This window comes from Procambarus clarkii, chromosome 31, assembly GCF_040958095.1.
Source record: "Procambarus clarkii isolate CNS0578487 chromosome 31, FALCON_Pclarkii_2.0, whole genome shotgun sequence".
Taxonomy (NCBI): domain Eukaryota; kingdom Metazoa; phylum Arthropoda; class Malacostraca; order Decapoda; family Cambaridae; genus Procambarus; species Procambarus clarkii.
Window position 1 is genome coordinate 6617676 of NC_091180.1, and position 13838 is coordinate 6631513.

Here is a 13838-nt window from a genome sequence, read left to right on the forward strand (position 1 = left end):
TGTCTCTTCGGAGGTTGCATGGCTTTTCACTTTCCTTCTTATGATGTCTTCGATGAAACCATTGGAGAAGCCGTTATTGACTAGGACCTGCCTTACCCTACAGAGTTCTTCGTCGACTTGCTTCCATTCTGAGCTGTGGCTGAGAGCACGGTCGACGTATGCGTTAACAACACTCCTCTTGTACCTGTCAGGGCAGTCGCTGTTGGCATTTAGGCACATTCCTATGTTTGTTTCCTTTGTGTAGACTGCAGTGTGGAAACCTCCGCCCTTTTCCATGACTGTTACATCTAGAAAAGGCAGCTTCCCATCCTTTTCCGTCTCGTAAGTGAAACGCAGCACGGAACTCTGCTCAAATGCCTCCTTCAGCTCCTGCAGATGTCTGACATCAGGTACCTGTGTAAAAATGTCGTCAACATACCTGCAGTATATGGCCGGTTTCAAGTTCATGTCGACTAAGACTTTTTGCTCGATGGTACCCATGTAGAAGTTTGCAAACAGGACACCTAGGGGAGAACCCATGGCGACCCCATCTACTTGCTTATACATGTGCCCATCCGGGCTCAAGAAGGGTGCCTCTTTAGTACAAGCTTGGAGTAGTTTCCTCAGAATACTTTCTGGCATGTCAAGAGGAGTACAGGCTGGATCACGATACACTCTGTCGGCTATCATTCCGATTGTCTCGTCCACAGGTACGTTGGTAAACAGCGATTCTACGTCCAACGAGGCTCTTATCCCTGTGGCCCGTGCGCCCCGCAGTAAGTCCACAAATTCCTTTGGAATTTGTGGACTCCTTATGAATCTGCTGACTCCTTATGTTCCTTGCGCCTTCAGCCTGAAGTCTCCAAAGGAATTTGTGGACTTACTGCGGGGCGCACGGGCCACAGGGATAAGAGCCTCGTTGGACGTAGAATCGCTGTTTACCAACGTACCTGTGGACGAGACAATCGGAATGATAGCCGACAGAGTGTATCGTGATCCAGCCTGTACTCCTCTTGACATGCCAGAAAGTATTCTGAGGAAACTACTCCAAGCTTGTACTAAAGAGGCACCCTTCTTGAGCCCGGATGGGCACATGTATAAGCAAGTAGATGGGGTCGCCATGGGTTCTCCCCTAGGTGTCCTGTTTGCAAACTTCTACATGGGTACCATCGAGCAAAAAGTCTTAGTCGACATGAACTTGAAACCGGCCATATACTGCAGGTATGTTGACGACATTTTTACACAGGTACCTGATGTCAGACATCTGCAGGAGCTGAAGGAGGCATTTGAGCAGAGTTCCGTGCTGCGTTTCACTTACGAGACGGAAAAGGATGGGAAGCTGCCTTTTCTAGATGTAACAGTCATGGAAAAGGGCGGAGGTTTCCACACTGCAGTCTACACAAAGGAAACAAACATAGGAATGTGCCTAAATGCCAACAGCGACTGCCCTGACAGGTACAAGAGGAGTGTTGTTAACGCATACGTCGACCGTGCTCTCAGCCACAGCTCAGAATGGAAGCAAGTCGACGAAGAACTCTGTAGGGTAAGGCAGGTCCTAGTCAATAACGGCTTCTCCAATGGTTTCATCGAAGACATCATAAGAAGGAAAGTGAAAAGCCATGCAACCTCCGAAGAGACAACTAACACAACACCTATACCCCCTATTAGACTATTTTACAGGAACTTCTTTTCCACAGCTCATAAAACGGAGGAAAGGGTCCTGAAAGATATTGTTAATAGAAACGTTATCCCTACAGACAAAAATCAGAGGATACAACTGACGATTTACTATAAAACCAGAAAAACGGCCAGCCTACTCATGAGAAACTCTCCAGACACAAAACAGAACGCTTTAAAAGAGACTAACGTCGTCTATGCCTTCAAATGCCCACTTGGGGACTGTAAGCTCCAAAAAACCCAGTATATAGGCAAGACAACAACATCTCTTTCTAGGCGTTTAACGATGCATAAGCAACAGGGCTCCATTAAGGAACATATAATCTCTTCCCATAACCAAACCATCGCCAGAGAAATCCTAGTAAACAACACAGAAATCATCGATAGATACAGCGATAGCAGGCGGCTTGACGTTTGCGAGGCACTACACATCAAGAAGTCAACACCAGCAATCAACAGCCAATTATTGCACAACTATATTCTACCCACCTCAAGACTCCGCTCCAATATAGAAGCATCAAGAAATATGGACCAATAGGCTTTCTACAAACACTTCTATTCAATACCCATTGTTTCTGTTCTGTCTTGTGTTGATACTTTTAATACCCTATTAATATCCCCTAGTGTTCTGTCTTGTGTTAATGCCACATCACCCTTCCCACCTCACTCAAATGTAGATATAAAATCAGGGAAACGCAAGTTCTAATCAGTTGTGTATTTGTGAAGTCTTTGAAAATGTAATAAGTTTTACGAAACGCGCCCGTGTCGCGTCAGACTAGAAATAAAAATGAATTTTGGAGAAGTGATTTTTGATTTACCTCCAACAGTGAAGCGTAATGTACGAAAGATTGAGAAAATTCGTGTTAGAATTATTAATCTTACTTTTTCGGTCATATTTAATAATATATGTCTACAGGAAAGACTGCTACCAAAATATACTAATATATATATATATATATATATATATATATATATATATATATATATATATATATATATATATATATATATATATATATATATATATGTTGGTTGACTCTTCAGAGGTTGCATGGCTATTTCACCATTCTTTTTATGATATCCTCAATAAAACCTTTAGAGAAGCCGTTGTTGACTAGGACCTGCCTTACCCTACAGAGTTCTTCATCGACTTGCTTCCATCCTGAGCTGTGGCAGAGCACGGTCGACGTAAGCGTTGACAGCACTCCTCTTGTACCTGTCTGGGCAGTCACTGTTGGCATTGAGGCACATGCCTATGTTTGTTTCCTTAGTGTAGACTACAGTGTGGAAGCCTCCGCCTCTTTCCACTGACTGTTACATCCAGAAGGGCAGCTTCCCATTATTCTCCATCTCGTAAGTGAAACTCAACACAGAATTCCGCTCAAATGCCTCCTTCTTATCCCTACAGACAAAAATCAGAAAATACAATTGACAATTTGCTATAAAACCCCAAAAACGGCAAATCTACTCATGAAAAACTCGCCAGACACCAAGCAGATAGCCATGAAGGAAACCAATATTGTCTATGCCTTTAAATGCCCACTTGGGGACTGTAAGCCCCAAAGAACTCAGTATATAGGCAAGACAACAACGTCTCTTTCCAGGCGATTAACAGTGTATAAACAACAGGGCTCCATCAAGGAACATATAATCTCTTCTCACAACCAGACCATCACCAGAGAAATCTTAACAAACAACACAGAAATCATCGATAGGTACAGTGATAGCAGGCGGCTCGACATCAGCGAGGTACTACACATCAAAAAGTCATCACCAGCAATCAACAGCCAATTAATGCACAACTATATTCTACCCACTTCAAGACTCTGTACCAATATAGAAGCATCAAGAGGAAGTATAGGCCAATAGGCCCTTTGCAGTTACTTCTATTCTTCCCTTCCACTTATCCAATTTATACCCATTGAACCGTGTTCTGTCTTGTGTTAGTCAAAAGTTTGTTTCTAACAAAAGAGCTATTGCTCTGTACCTCATACAAGTGTGGTTTAGGCCCAATAGACGAGTGAGGAGGGGGACGCCTGAGGCCTGATCAACAGCCTCCCCTCGCAGGTCAGCAACACAGCTACAAATGCCACTTGTAATTCACAAGTGCAGGTGATAACCAAGTTTCAGACACACCTGGTGTGTATGTGTGTGTTCCAGATTGGCTATTAGGCTTCGTAACTGCAGGAGGTACAATTACACCCCCGATAACGAGTGCAAACGCAGGGGAGGACCCTCAAACGTCCGTCCCCTACGCTGCCTATGACATGACTGTAGAGAACAGGTGTGTATGTATATACACATAATATATATATATATATATATATAATATATGTCGTACCTATAGCCAGAACTCACTTCACAGCCTACTATGCGAGGCCCGATTTGCCTAATAAGCCAAGTTTTACTGAATTAATATATTTTCTCTAATTTTTTTCTTATGAAATGATAAAGCTACCCACTTCATTATGTATGAGGTCAATTTTTTTTATTGGAGTTAAAATTAACGTAGATATATGACCGAACCTAACCAACCCTACCTAACCTAACCTAACCTATCTTTATAGGTTAGGTTAGGTTAGGTTAGGTAGGTTAGGTTGTCGAAAAAACATTAATTCATGAAAACTAGGCTTATTAGGCAAATCGGGCCATGCATAGTAGGCTGAGAAGTGAGTTCTGGCTACTAGGTACGACATATATATATATATATATATATATATATATATATATATATATATATATATATATATATATATAATATATAAAAATATACATGTTATACCTAATAGCCAGACCGCACTACTCGGACTAGTATGCAAGCCCCGATTTGCCCATTAGGCAAAATGATTTTCGTTATTTTAAAAAATCAAACTGATTTATTTGAATTAATATTATTATATTATATTAAGAACATTACTTACTGACTTAGTTATGTTAGGTTATGATAGGCTAGGTTGTAACAGTTGTTGAAGTTATCGGGGAGCCGGTCGGCCGAGAGGACAGCACGCGTGACTTGTGATCCTGTGGTCCTGGGTTCGATCCCAGGCGCCCGCCGAGAAACAATGGGCAGAGTTTCTTTCACCCTATGCCCCTGTTACCTAGCAGTAAAATAGGTACCTGGGTGTTAGTCAGCTGTCACGGGCTGCTTCCTGGGGGTGCATGGAGGCCTGGTCGAGGACCGGGCCGCGGGGACACTAAAAAAGCCCCGAAATCATCTCAAGATAACCTGAAGAAGCTTACATGAGTGGAGACGTGTGAGATACCTGACTTAGGAGACTGTCACGGGGATGTGAGGTAAGGGCACACAAACCTCACCTAGAGAAGTCTCAAAGGTTGTTATTTATGTATTTATTTAGTTATATTATCCTTATAGTTATAAGGAGCCGGTCGGCCGAGCGGACAGCACACTGGACTTGTGATCCTGTGGTCCCGGGTTCGATGCCAGGCGCCGGCGAGAAACAATGGGCAGAGTTTCTTTCATCCTATGCCCCTGTTACCTAGCAGTAAATAGGTACCTGGGTGTTAGCCAGCTGTCACGGGCTGCTTCCTGGGGGTGGAGGCCTGGTCGAGGACCGGGCCGCTGGGACACTAAAAAGCCCCGAAATCATCTCAAGATAACCATCTCAAGATATACAAGAAGGTACATTGGGGGTTAAGAGAGAACATAGTAATGAAGTTGATTTGACATTCTTGTAAAGCCACTAGCACGCATAGCGTTTCGGGCAAGTCCTTAAACCAACAGATAATTTCAAGTAGATAATTCACAGTATGATTGACAAAAAATGTTTACAGGTACTTTACGGCTTTACTTTACAAGTACAGGTACGGATAATTTTAAGTAGAAAAATTATAGTAAAGTTGATAGAAAATGTTTACAGATACATTGTAAGAAATTTTGAGACAAAAACAAGGATTATAATAATATATAGTAATAACAATGAATAATATATAGTAATAAGAATGGACTATAATGAACAAGGATTACTATAGTAATAACAATGCACTATGATGAACAAGGATTACTATAGTAATAACAATGCACTATGATGAACAAGGATTACTATAGTAATAACAATGCACTATAATGAACAAGGATTACTATAGTAATAACAATGGACTATAATGAACAAGGATTACTATAGTAATAACAATGGACTATAATGAACAAGGATTACTATAGTAATAACAATGCACTATAATGAACAAGGATTACTATAGTAATAACAATGCACTATAATGAACAAGGATTACTATAGTAATAACAATGCACTATGATGAACAAGGATTACTATAGTAATAACAATGCACTATAATGAACAAGGATTACTATAGTAATAACAATGCACTATAATGAACAAGGATTACTATAGTAATAACAATGCACTATAATGAACAAGGATTACTATAGTAATAACAATGCACTATGATGAACAAGGATTACTATAGTAATAACAATGGACTATAATGAACAAGGATTACTATAGTAATAACAATGCACTATAATGAACAAGGATTACTATAGTAATAACAATGCACTATGATGAACAAGGATTACTATAGTAATAACAATGCACTATAATGAACAAGGATTACTATAGTAATAACAATGCACTATGATGAACAAGGATTACTATAGTAATAACAATGCACTATAATGAACAAGGATTACTATAGTAATAACAATGCACTATGATGAACAAGGATTACTATAGTAATAACAATGCACTATGATGAACAAGGATTACTATAGTAATAACAATGGACTATAATGAACAAGGATTACTATAGTAATAACAATGCACTATAATGAACAAGGATTACTATAGTAATAACAATGCACTATGATGAACAAGGATTACTATAGTAATAACAATGGACTATAATGAACAAGGATTACTATAGTAATAACAATGGACTATAATGAACAAGGATTACTATAGTAATAACAATGCACTATGATGAACAAGGATTACTATAGTAATAACAATGCACTATGATGAACAAGGATTACTATAGTAATAACAATGCACTATAATGAACAAGGATTACTATAGTAATAACAATGCACTATGATGAACAAGGATTACTATAGTAATAACAATGCACTATGATGAACAAGGATTACTATAGTAATAACAATGCACTATAATGAACAAGGATTACTATAGTAATAACAATGCACTATGATGAACAAGGATTACTATAGTAATAACAATGCACTATAATGAACAAGGATTACTATAGTAATAACAATGCACTATGATGAACAAGGATTACTATAGTAATAACAATGCACTATGATGAACAAGGATTACTATAGTAATAACAATGCACTATAATGAACAAGGATTACTATAGTAATAACAATGCACTATGATGAACAAGGATTACTAGGTACAGTAGGATCAAAGTTCAGGGTTATACATTGGTCCACTAAGGCACAATTTGAGGATCATTTCAAGGAATAATGCAGTAGATATGCACTCAATATTTCAACCATGATATCAGATGATATCATGGTTGAAATATCATAAGATTACAATGGTAAAGTAATATGGCTTAGGTACAGATATTGGGGGATTGGATAGCACTATATACAGTGCAAGTTAAAGCACTAGGTAGGAAACTATGAAGATGAAATTAGATAGTTTTTGGTTTTATTTTTGAATAAGGCAAAAGTTGGACAGTTTTTCAATTCATTAGAGAGTGAGTTCCATAGACTAGGTCCCTTTATTTGCATAGAGTGTTTACACAGATTAAATTTGACTCTGGGGATATCAAAAAGATATTTATGTCTGGTGTGGTGAGTATGTGTCTATTACATCTGTCCAGGAAGAGTTTCAGGGCAGGGTTTGCATTTAAGAAAAGGGTTTTATAAATGTAATTGACACAAGAGAATGTATGGAGTGAATTTATGTTTAGCATGTTTAGGGATTTAAACAGGGGAGCTGTGTGTTGGCTGTGTTTATTATTGTCCTGATAGCAGATTTTTGCTGGGTGATGATGGGCTTGAGGGAGTTTGCAGAGGTTGAACACTATGCACAGATACCATAAGTAAGATGGGGATAGATAAGTGTGTAATAGAGCGAGAGGAGAGCAGAGTAGGGTACATAATATCTGATCACTGAAGACTGGCGATGTGGTGTCTACACGGAAACTTCATCACTGCTGTATCTTGACTGTGTACTGGTCCCATTTGATCCAAACATCACAAATGTTGATAATTCTATTGCCTTGATAGGGAAGACAGATTAGGATTTATTATACTGAACTAATTAAATAAATGTATAATACTAAAAACTGTCCATATGGTGTGTCCATTCGTTCCTTTTTATTCCTTCATTGAGAGTTACCAGGCCCAAGTATCATGTGGGCATCTCTAAGTTTTGGTTACAATTGTTCACATATTAAATTATCTTCCTCCCGCCCGTAATTATCAAAAGTATTTTATAAATACTTGGATGCAAGTGAATAGTGAGAGTCGACTGTCGGCTGTCTAGAGTGGAGTCGAACCCTCTTCCCCCACTGTGCCAATGTCGATATTCCGGAATAAGTCACAGTAAGTGACTGTTCGAGTACGGTGCCCATCATCTTCTTAGAGTAATTAACATCTTCACCTCTCCCGTGGCTAGTACCCATCGCCGTCGTTCACTGTTAAGTACTCATTTTCATCAAAGACGAAGGTCGTGTCATACACTGCTCCAACACACTGCTCCTGACCCTAGCACAGCACTGCCCTGCCTCAGTACCTGGCTGTGTCCTACACTGCACCAACACTAACACACTGCTCCTGACCCTAGCCCAGCACTGCCCTGCCTCAGTACTTGGCTGTGTCCTACACTGCACCAACACCAACACACTGCTCCTGACCCTAGCCCAGCACTGCCCTGCCTCAGTTCCTGGCTGTCCTACACTGCACCAACACTAACACACTGCTCCTGACCCTAGCCCAGCACTGCCCTGCCTCAGTTCCTGGCTGTGTCCTACACTGCACCAACACTAACACACTGCTCCTGACCCTAGCCCAGCACTGCCCTGCCTCAGTTCCTGGCTGTGTAATACACTACACAAACACCAACATATTGCTCAGACAACTTTCCCAATATGCCACCACAACTCTGGGCTAAAAATTAATAACAGACTGTTGTAGAGGTTCATGCAAAATAGAAAAGAACTACAGTAGACTTTGAAAGAACATACAAGCATCCCGTCCCAAACACGACTCGTGAACAGAGGCTGTAGGATAAATACATGTGTGCAACATACATATCTCACCTTAGAAAAGACAAGTGGTACAAACTGCACAAGTTACTCAAGAATCGTATTGTCACACTTGTGTTGGTTGCCTCGTAGCCGGGAATATAGACGACACCTTTGTCACGACATCCTTCTTGTATTGTGTAGGCCAGCACACGAGAGCCATGGACATCCACAACCTAAAACAGTGAATGAGCGTAACATATGGTTATAAACCTGAAAGGCAAGTGTGTACAATTTTCCAGTATTTAAATGAAGATATGTAAGTTTTCCGGTTTATATTGCAACCTGCCACATAAAAGTAATTATACATATAGCGATTGGCTGGAATGTACAGAAATGTAGTTCCTGAAACAAAAAGTTCGGGCTTTGTTCTATTAAACTTGTCTCACCTTACAGATAGCTTCCCCCCCCCCCCCCCCCGCACCTTACCTTAGTTACAGACTCCAGCATCACCTCACAGCTCGCAGTATCTCGACACCACCTCGCCATGCTCGAAACTGTAACCATATTGTTAGTTTACTCTTCTGTCAAGGTAGCGTAAAGTGTATGAATCTGCTCTAGGCGCAGTCAAATCACCTACGATAGTCTTTTCCTTTCTTAAGGTCTTAACTTTTGGAGAGTTAAGTATCACATAACTCTTGGGGGAGTGGATAAACGTACACTTCTTTAGTTACTCTTCCCTAGTCCTGTCTAAACTGGATTATGGTTTATGGTTGCGGCACACACTCCGTCTCCGTGACCCTCCGTTGTCCTGATGCTCCGTATTGTGTGACATTGTGCAGACTCTGGAAACTTTCAGTCTTCACTAGTACAGAGTTTGTTAGTGACTGGTGTCCTGTCCTTGCATGATGGTCGTGATCAGTATTGTCACTGATATTACACGCGCTCCCTTCAAGAATCCTATCCTTATTTGTATTGTTGTTCTTCTTCTTCTTCATTTAGGGGCGACGACGATCGAGTGATCAGATGCACCCGGGCGTGCCCGTAAAGGGTTAATCGCGAAGCCTAATGGCAATGACGCCTGTCGGCGGAAACTCGTGTGCCTCGCGCCCAATAAACATGCAGATATGCAGATGATTGAAAAGCCCCTAGAGTCCCTCAGGGTGACAAGCACCGGCCCCGCCCCACACAGAGAACACTGGGGAGCCCCTAGAGTCCCTCAGGGTGACAAGCACCGGCCCCGCCCCACACAGAGAACACTGGGGAGCCCCTAGGAGTCCCTCAGGGTGACAAGCACCGGCCCCGCCCCACACAGAGAACACTGGGGAGCCCCTAGAGTCCCTCAGGGTGACAAGCACCGGCCCCGCCCCACACAGAGAACACTGGGGAGCCCCTAGAGTCCCTCAGGGTGACAAGCACCGGCCCCGCCCCATACAGAGAACACTGGGGAGCCCCTAGGAGTCCCTCAGGGTGACAAGCACCGGCCCCGCCCCACACAGAGAACACTGGGGAGCCCCTAGAGTCCCTAAGGGTGACAAGCACCGGCCCTGCCCCACACAGTGAACACTGGGGAGCCCCAGGAGTCCCTCAGGGTGACAAGCACCGGCCCCGCCCCACACAGAGAACACTGGGGAGCCCCAGGAGTCCCTCAGGGTGACAAGCACCGGCCCTGCCCCACACAGAGAACACTGGGGAGCCCCTAGAGTCCCTCAGGGTGACAAGCACCGGCCCCGCCCCACACAGAGAACACTGGGGAGCCCCAGGAGTCCCTCAGGGTGACAAGCACCGGCCCTGCCCCACACAGAGAACACTGGGGAGCCCCAGGAGTCCCTCAGGGTGACAAGCACCGGCCCCGCCCCACACAGAGAACACTGGGGAGCCCCTAGAGTCCCTCAGGGTGACAAGCACCGGCCCCGCCCCACACAGAGAACACTGGGGAGCCCCTAGAGTCCCTCAGGGTGACAAGCACCGGCCCCGCCCCACACAGAGAACACTGGGGAGCCCCTAGAGTCCCTCAGGGTGACAAGCACCGGCCCCGCCCCACACAGAGAACACTGGGGAGCCCCAGGAGTCCCTCAGGGTGACAAGCACCGGCCCCGCCCCACACAGAGAACACTGGGGAGCCCCTAGAGTCCCTCAGGGTGACAAGCACCGGCCCCGCCCCACACAGAGAACACTGGGGAGCCCCTAGAGTCCCTCAGGGTGACAAGCACCGGCCCCGCCCCACACAGAGAACACTGGGGAGCCCCTAGGAGTCCCTCAGGGTGACAAGCACCGGCCCCTGCCCCACACAGAGAACACTGGGGAGCCCCTAGAGTCCCTCAGGGTGACAAGCACCGGCCCCGCCCCACACAGAGAACACTGGGGAGCCCCTAGAGTCCCTCAGGGTGACAAGCACCGGCCCCGCCCCACACAGAGAACACTGGGGAGCCCCTAGAGTCCCTCAGGGTGACAAGCACCGGCCCCGCCCCACACAGAGAACACTGGGGAGCCCCTAGAGTCCCTCAGGGTGACAAGCACCGGCCCCGCCCCACACAGAGAACACTGGGGAGCCCCTAGAGTCCCTCAGGGTGACAAGCACCGGCCCCGCCCCACACAGACAACACTGGGGAGCCCCTAGAGTCCCTCAGGGTGACAAGCACCGGCCCCGCCCCACACAGAGAACAGTGGGATGCAAAACCAAAAACTTGGCCCCCAACTGGAACGCCGAGTCATCAAGTGTCCTCCGGCAGAGCAGAAGCCAGCCTCCCACCACGTCTGAGGGCACACCTGGAGCCCACCACACCAAACTCCCAGCACATCTCGGCCAAGTCGGCGCCGACCACCGTCTCCCAGCCCGAAGAACTAGCCAGAAAACGTTCAAAATCTATCAACTATCCTGTGACCCAAGGTGATATGTGCGCTAGGCGTCATAACAATCCGGAGATAGAAATGTCCGGATTGAATAGAAATGCGAGACGGCAGTATCAAAATCCAAAATCGCGAAACATACAACCCATTCTTGACTCAAGTCCATTACATCCAGCAGTCGACCCCACAGATGCATTCATAAATTGTTACATGCTGTACATTCAAAACGGGAATTTTTCCAAATATAACTTAATATTATAATATATTAGCAGATTGTACATATATAGGCATAGGTTAGATTAGTGTCAGAGGTTTCCCTCTGAGCTAGCTTACATTTATTAGATAGTAGAATATAACTGGATATTTTGGTCTTAGAAAATTTCAGGGGTGTGCACGGGTGTGCAACAAAGGCTTGGTGCACACCCGTGCACCAAGCCTATCTCCTACACTATCTCCCTTAGTGTAGGAGATAGGAGGTCGAAATTGGGTGTCTTTAGAAAGCAGATGCCTTCAGCTATCCGGGGAACCAAGGATCATTGCTGTAGCACTTCTGGGTGAAGAGTTACAGGTTTTGCCTGAATTTATGCATAAGACACATAGTAACAGGGAGAGAGAAGAGGGAAGTAGGCACTGGCTCAAGTGTTTAACGGTTCCCCTGCTGATGACGTGACGTCACCAGCCGGCTCCCTTCCCATTGGATCCAGCACCACGAGGCCCTAGGCCGAGCTCGAACCCGATTGGTCGAGCCTGGCACAAGGGGACACGTGCCCCGGCCTGCCCGTCAAAATGCCAGTATTCTGTCCTTAAGTAAGTAAGTAATTATCAAAAGAAGGCACCAAACTGGGAAGGCTATGTAGCACCATCAAATACGCAAAATAATCAGAGGGCGCTAAATATCACCAAGGATGCCAATACGAGAACAAAAACGCATAAGGCGAACGATATCAAAAGTATCCGAGTCACCAAGAATTCTATCGAGGGAAAGGTGACCGCGAGGGGCGGTCGGAAAGCAAGACACACGCTCGTCCTGGAAGTCAGGACATTCAAGAAGGACATGCACGACCGTAAGAGGGACAATACAACTAGGACAATAAGGAGCAGGGCGGCGCTCCATCAAGTGACCATGGGTTAAGCGAGTATGGCCAATACGCAACCTCGCCAGAGCTGTTTCCCACCGCCGGTTACGGTGGAAGGAGGACGGCCACGAGGAAACACAACATTTAAGAGTACGTAGCTTGTTACCAGTAACAGACAACCAAGAAGCCTGCCAACGGGTAAGGACTGACGACGACTCCCAGATCCGATTATACAGACTCAGTAAATACTGAGACGTGCTCGGAGGGAGATGGCGAAGCATCTCATAATGAATACCATCGGAGCCCGCCGCTGTAGAACAGCAGAGGGCCAGGGCAGAACGAAGTTCAGAGAGAGAGAAGGGATCATTATAGGGAAGCTGAAGATGAGTGCAGAAATCTAAAGGACGAGACTCAAGGACAGGTTTACGAAGAAGGAAAGATTGGGGAAGATGAAGACCAGAGCTAACAAAAGAAAAGTGGGAACCCAGTTCGGAAGCGACCTGCAACGGGTCCGCCACAAGAGTATCATGGAGGTGAAGGACCGGTGAAACATCGGGAACGAACTTACCCGCTATCTTGCGGATACGCTTCCAGATCTGGGCCAGAGGGGTTTCGGACGTAATTGTTGAGACATAAGATGCCCAACATTCACGTTTAGCCGTACGGATGGCCCTACGGGCCACCGCACTCGCTTTCCGAAAGAAAAGAAAAGAATCGGTCGTCTGCCTACGGCGGTGCCTCTTCCAGGCTGCACGCTTACAGCGGACAGCCCGAGCACAGTCCACATTCCACCAGGGAACGCACTTCCGTGGACCCCGGGAGGAAGAGCAAGGGATTGAGTGGAGGGCAGCGTTGAAGACAGTGTCATGAAAAAGGAGGAGAGCGCGAGAGAGAGGCAGAAGGGAGAGGTCAAAGAGAGAGTAGCACTGAGGGAAAATAGGGTCCAGTCCACCTTAGCAAACTGCCACCTAGGGAAAGAGAGGGAAGGGCGAAAAGAGAAAAAGGAAACAAGGATGGGGAAATGATCACTTCCATGGAGGTCATCAAGAACCTGCC

The 13838-nt window shown here is 45.0% G+C and overlaps 1 protein-coding gene across 1 annotated transcript in view; it reads right to left on the bottom strand.

Annotated features, from left to right (window-relative positions):
• The window catches only part of LOC123758948 (uncharacterized), a 33742-nt gene that overhangs the window by 13228 nt on the left and 6676 nt on the right, over positions 1-13838 (bottom strand). The window contains exon 2 of the mRNA XM_069334144.1: positions 8932-9092. The gene's annotated coding sequence lies outside the window, so the exon portion shown is untranslated. The remainder of the gene's footprint in view (positions 1-8931; positions 9093-13838) is intronic.